The 6,954-nt window shown below is 35.9% G+C and overlaps 1 long non-coding RNA gene across 1 annotated transcript; it reads left to right on the top strand.

Moving 5' to 3' along the window:
• The first annotated feature begins 1,960 nt into the window (after positions 1–1,960).
• Positions 1,961–6,176, top strand: LOC119569402. The gene is made up of 5 exons (XR_005228252.1): positions 1,961–2,057; positions 2,448–2,815; positions 3,322–3,400; positions 3,639–3,801; positions 4,062–6,176. It is a non-coding gene; the product is annotated as an uncharacterized LOC119569402 (long non-coding RNA).
• The last annotated feature ends 778 nt before the right edge of the window (positions 6,177–6,954 follow it).

The following is a 6,954-nucleotide window of genomic DNA, read 5'->3' as shown; positions in this document are numbered from 1 at the left end:
AAGAGTTACATTTCGTCTTAGCTTTGAAACACTTACATCTGTTAGTTGAACATTTCTTCAGACCACTACAGTTGCATCTAGTGAATCCCTGACCACTTCCCATCACATGACCAATAAACTCTAGTTTCCTCCTGTTCAAAATGTCCAACAGCCGGTCCCCACAATTTATCTCTCCCAGCACCCCATCACTCGTTTCCCCTCTGTCCAGCCAACACGTACCCCTCGTCTGCAACACCACACTTCAAAACCATTGACCTCTTTCCCGTCCATCCTCCCCAGCACCCAACACTCAGAACCACATGACGCAATTGGGAAAACTAATGAGTTCAACAACCTCAGCTGCATCCGCAAAGCAACGCTTCGGTCTTTCCAGATGCTATTGAGAGCAACTATGGCACTTTTGGCAATGGCAACTCTTCTTTTTATCTCTGTTGAATCATCACATGTACTAGTCAAAACAGCTCCAAGACAAGTGAACTCCCTCACACCCTCCACAACCACTCCATTACTGCAACACACCACGCCACTGCCCCACAACTCAGATTCACCTGCACAAGAACAACCAGTATTGCTCTAACCCATAGCAGTTGTTTAGTTCACGACATGTGTAATAAAAATACACGCGATCTCATAAAACCTGATCTCAACATCCAGTTTCCATATATATATTATAACACAAACACCAACACACAACAGTACACCACACACACACACACAGGACCACACAGCCATGAACACACAACACACACACACATTATGTTTTATCCTGTATATATTGTATTATACTATACTATATATGTATATATATATATATATACTAATATAAGAATCATCACCACACTACTATCACAATATAGATAGCCATATAACACAACACCACAATAAATGTACATAATAGTATATATATATATATATATATATAAATATGTATATATATATATATATATATATATAATTATATATATATTATATTTTATATATATAACTACATATACATAATGATATATATATATATAAGTAATATATATATATACATATTATATATATATATATATATATTATTATATACTACTATATTATACATAATAAAAAATATACATATAATAATATAACATATTATATATATATAATATGTATATATAATTATATATATTATAAAATATGTAATAATATATATATTATATATATATACTATTATATATCATATTTGTGTGTGTGTAATATTATATATATATATATATATATATATATATATATATATATATGTATATGATCTTGATATATATATTTTTTATATTTATATGTTTATATAATTTTATAGATATATATTATTTTTCAAAATTATTTGTTATTGTACAGAGCTGTGATATCATAGAATGTTATAATATTCTTGTATATGGATTCCAAAGTCCTTGATGAAAAAAATGATTTTCAGAATGTAACACTGCTAAGCCAAAGGGCAGAGTATCGTGTCCCCTCCTGGCGAGATATATACAAAGACATTATTGAGGATGGAAAAGGAGGTCTCTGTTTATCACTTAACATTGCTTTAGCAGCTGTCTTGAGGGCTGTTGGCATGAGGGCATATACAGCAGCAGCTGATTATGTGGCAACAAGAGGGAGAGGTGTTCATGTTGTGGTCATAATAGACTTAAACAGTATGACCAGACTCTATTCCGGACGGTTGAGAAGTAGCATGAGCAACACTAGAAGAAGACATGATGCTCCTGAAGTTGATATGCACACTAGCCAGACGTTCCCTTTTAAGGGAGAGTCAGCACTCATTATGAAGAGGGAAGACTACAGACATCACCACAGAAGAATAAGCTAGAGACATGTCTCTCGCATGACAATGACTCATCACATGTGACAGAGGGAGAGAATGGTTTATATCTTGCTGACGTTGGATGTGGTTTCCCCACTCTGAAGGCGGTGAACCTCAAAAAGGATGTTGGCAAAGTTTCATGGATTGTTGCCTTGAATATTGTTTGGTGAAGAAAGGCCAACAATTTATCAGGATGCATCGCTCTGGAGATTGTATCCCAGAAGGGGAAGAGGTAATGAGTAACAAAAGATCATTTTAAAATCCATTGATAGCTTCTTTGTGTGTTTTTTCTTTATTCATTTTGTAATTTGAATATCATTTTATGATATTTATAGTAGGAAAATTGATAGGATGCTCATATTTTGTTAGTCAGTTTGAAGAGGATATTTCTCAATCATTGTGGTTTATTTGTGAGTTTGTCTTAATTTCCTTTTTTGTAGGTGGTTGAAATATAAGTCATTTGATGCTGCCAACTAATTTATTAAGTAATATCAGAATAATTGTGTGAGTACTCCAGAATAAATTATCTCATGGCACATGTATATTGAAGACTTCTTCATAGTTAGTAATTATCAGAGAATAGCAGCCAATTATATTTACCAAGTGTCATTCTCTCTCACAGGGCAATGTGAACTCAGAAGGTTGGCGTCCTGTTTTTTCTTTCAACCTTACTCCTCGTGACTTGAGTTTTTTCAAGCGCTCCATGAAACCAATATATGTTGATAAGGAGACATCTCCATATTTCGGCGAATTACATGCCATTTGCTACACCAATAGTCATGAGATGATAGCCATTAAAAATGAAGAACTGATACAGAGCAAAGCAGTAGAAGGAAGTCCAGAGAACTCTTTTTGCAACTTGAGAAAAGTAAAATCTCGAGTAAAGCTAAGACAAGATGAATTGTTTGAAATACTGTATGAAAACTTTTCTATGATCCCAAAGACAGAGGTTGATATTGCACTTCAGAGGTTTTTCAATATAAAGTGAGAGTAAGTAGTACTGGTTCAGTGATAATAATAATAAAAAAAGCGTACCTAGCAATGAGAAAAATGGACACTGCCACTGACCATGTCAGTGGCAGTGGGAAAGAGTGAGAGTATGAGTGAAAGCTGCAAGATGGCACAATTCTTTTCCCAAAAATAGATTTGAATACACTGGATACAATAATATTATCATGTTCAATATATCAGATTGTTGTTTTTTCTTTCCTGTTTACTTAATAACAAGCTATGTCAGTCAAAAGCAATATATACATTTTTTTTTATTGGTTTTATTTTGAACACTTTAATATTATTTTTAAAAAGTGAGTTTTAACATTTTATTTTATTATCTTTTTTTTTTTTTTTTTTTTTTTTTTTTTTTTTTTTTTTTTTGTATATGAAATTTTAGTACAACTTAAAAAAAATGGTTGTAGCTTTTAGCCTTTAGTTTTCATATGCATCTCATGTTTGAGAAAGAGGACTTAACAGTAGACATTTTCTCTTCTGCCTTTCAGGTTCTACCCAGTGGGAGAGAGTGTTCAACGTCTCCCTCAAAAAGACCTTGTTCTCAGTGGCTTCCATGTACCAGCTGGTGTAGGATCTTGCTCTTTTTTTTTTAACTTGCTGATTGATGATTGTCAGTTACCTTTAAAGATATTTTAAAAGGTGAAAATAGGAAAAATCATTAAAAATATTGTCTACACTGTTAATCCATATTCATTTTTATGCACCCCCCTGCACCCCCTCCACACATACACAAAATGAAGTCATGCATAATATTATGATATATAAAGTGTCTGACAGTGAAACATACACAACATTATATTTCCAGACATACCTTGATCTAAATCCATACCTGTGGTTGCTGAGTGACATGTACTTCAGTGATCCTCTGGTTTTGCGTCCTGAGAGATGGCTTAGGGATTCTGCAGGAACCCTGGCAGTTGATCCCTACATTCTAAACCCATTTAGCATTGGAACTCGAATGTGCGCTGGTGAGTGCTCCTCAGGGAAGGGGTGTGTTATATTTCCAAGAATGTGATCTGATCTGATCTGTAGATGGTCATAAGAGAAGAAGAAAAGGATAGGGTAGTGTAGGGAAGGAAAGCATACAGAAAGGAAAAAAGAAGTAGAAGCAAGAGGAAAGTAAAAAAAAAAAAAAAAAGAGAGAAGAGTTGATATAAGTAGGAAGAGAAGGATCCAAGTTAGCAGTTAAGGGTGCCTTAATGATTTTTTTTTTTTAATCATCTTGCAGGGCGGAGATTTGCAGAACAGGACCTGTTTGTGGGGCTGTGCAGGCTGCTCCTCAAATACCAACTAGAAGCTACAGACAACTCCCCTCCAAGGCAAGAATGGAGTGTCTTGCTGAAGCCAAAAATTCCACTCCCAATACGATTTATTGCTCGGGAGTGACTCCAATTTTTCTAGATATTTTGTTCTAAATTTTTATATTCATGTTATTTTTTTAAAAATAGATTTTGGAGGTAGAAATATAAAATTGTATAGGAAAATTGCAGTTTGAGGTTGTGATCATCCAACTTTCCAAAATGTTCTAAATTGAACAACAGATCTGCAATTTGAGTATTTAAATCATGCTATTTTTTGCAAAGTAGTTCAAATTTAATGTTCAGCAAAAGTGCCTTCCAATTTTACAAACACCAGCTTAAGCAAAAGGCAGCTTTCTGTGGACAACATACATATCAATAGTGGCAGCCAAATACAAATGTTCACAAATGTTGTTAATGGAGAGACTGCAGTTAAACCACAGATATATTTTGACAAGTGAATTCCTTGTTAAGCTGAGACTGAAGGAAATGGAATATTTAATTTTAGATGATGGAGAGCTATTACTTATAGGCTTTTGCTATAAAACTTACAGGTGTGCTTTAATACATTACTGATTTAACTTTGTCTCCTTCCCAAGATCTTGTCAGGGATGAGGAGTTATTTTGAATCTTTGCAGGAAAGATACTTTAGTTTTTAAATTTCAGGACGGCTCAAATGTTGGTAATATATAATGTATCTGTGTTTAAGTGCAATAAGATGTACAGGTGTATTAAGATGTACAGGTGTATTAAGATTTAATTAAACTAAATATTTCATGTGATATGATAAAATTGTTTTACTGGTGTAAGAGAATGTATTTCTTATGTATGGCTTTGAGTATGTTCTTGAAGGTGTATTACTATAAAGAGAAACAATCTTTCTAAGTTGGCTGAATACTCTGAACTTTATTCTACTTTTGTAAAGAAATTGGGATTGGAGATGTATGGCTAGCAATGTCTCAAATCACCAGGAAAATGCATAACCTCACAAATGGTCAGGAAAGATGTTTTAGCTTTAAACTTTTCAGTTTTTTGACAAGGGATGATTTGATTGAAAAGATGTTAAAGAAGTCACATGTGACCAAATGAATGTTTTAAATGTTTTATTTTTGATGGAGAATGGTTTAAATCAGCAGTGTAATCATTTGCTTTTGTATCTTGTAAGGATAAAAAAGCAACTTGAACATGCCAAAGGAGCTGTAGAGATATGGCCATCACTTAAGTGGTATAGCTCAGTGGTAGAGAGCAGACATTGCTTATTTTTAAGCTTTTTAAAGGCCCTTGGTTTGTGCCTGACTGTGCTTGAGTGAGAACTGGCATTAGTTGGATTTAAGGTGAGGACATATCCTTTGTTATAGGACCAACTTTTTTTTTTGCCTTTGGTATACTATCATATTCTTTACTTATTATATTATGTTTCTATGTCAATAGTGCTTTGACCTGTTTACATACCAAAACTGAAGTACAAATAAAAACTGAAGTTTCACAAACTCGAAAATGCACACTTAATAAAGTTAGGGCATACATCCAGGCTTATTTTATAGGTAGTTGTCTCAAAAATATGGGGCTATTTGCACAATATTTTCAATCATTATTGGTGAATTATGAATGATTATATTAATCATGCCTGCCAAGTTTAAGTATATGAAATTGAGAATTCTTGAATAGAATGTACCACTTAATTTTAGTAAATATTTGTCTTCCTTTAAATAATTGTTAAGAATATAAAGATTTATATGCCATATATGACAATTTATCTGTTTAAAGATCACTTTAAAACCATGTGAAAGATTAATATAAATGTAATTTAGAGCTTTAAGTTTCCCTATTGAATATGTATACTGAAGTATCTATATCAATAATTTTCTGTGATTCCTTGCATATTTTTAAACTTTGTTATTAAATCAGCAATTTATTTTAAACCTATTCCTAAACTTTTTTGTGATTTAATGGAGAGTGTGTGAGTTGGTCGAGTGAGGAGTGAGTGAGTGCATGTGTAACGATCTAAACCGTCGTTACAGTGCGCAACGAGCCGAAGACGCTCGTTGACGGGGTTAAGACCTGTTTATATGTCCTTTTTACATTGGTGGAATGGTAGCGTGGCAGACCTCTCCGGTCTGCCTCTCCGACCTCTTCTCTCGCCAAGACTCCCCCCCGACCTTGTCTTGGCTGCCCTGTGCCCGAGGCTGTCACGGAATTCCAGGCGAACGATCTCGGACGGTAGTTCAGAGGCGAAGTGATAGGAGAAGGGTCGTTTGTCGGGTCAACGCTGTGAGACCTTTGAACTGTAATCTGTCTCGCTACACATGAATTGAGTGAGGGAGTAGGGAGTAGGGAGTAGGAAGGAGGGAGTGGGTGGGAGAGGGAGAGAGAGAGAGGGTGGAGGGAGAGAGAGGGAGGGAGGATGGAGAGAGAGGGAGGGAGGATGGAGAGAGAGGGAGGGAAGCTGGAGAGAGAGGGAGGGAGGGAGGATGGATGTAGAGAGAAGGAGGATGGATGGAGTGTGACATCCATAAATAGTGACATCTGCCTGAGCCGGGGTGACATCCATTAATCAAGGAGGTCGGCTAGGCAGCTGCTGACCTCCTGGGTCATGACCTCACCTTCGGCGATAACGAGAAACGCCTGGAGGGGGCAGCCGAGGGCAACAGCTGTGTCCCCACGCCCTAGGCTGGAAGCGACCCAGAAATACCCGAAGGAGTCAGTCCGAGTCCGTTCCCTGAACCGCGAACACCTTCCCCCTTAGCACGTAGGAGCTGACGCCGCCTCCGCCACGTCGACCGCGTCAAGATCCCTTTTATTTAATCATGTCTGTTCCTCAAT

This window comes from Penaeus monodon, unplaced genomic scaffold, assembly GCF_015228065.2.
Source record: "Penaeus monodon isolate SGIC_2016 unplaced genomic scaffold, NSTDA_Pmon_1 PmonScaffold_14903, whole genome shotgun sequence".
Classification (NCBI taxonomy): Eukaryota; Metazoa; Arthropoda; class Malacostraca; order Decapoda; family Penaeidae; genus Penaeus; species Penaeus monodon.
Note: the sequence above shows the minus strand (reverse complement) of the source record. Positions and strands in the feature narration are given on the sequence as shown.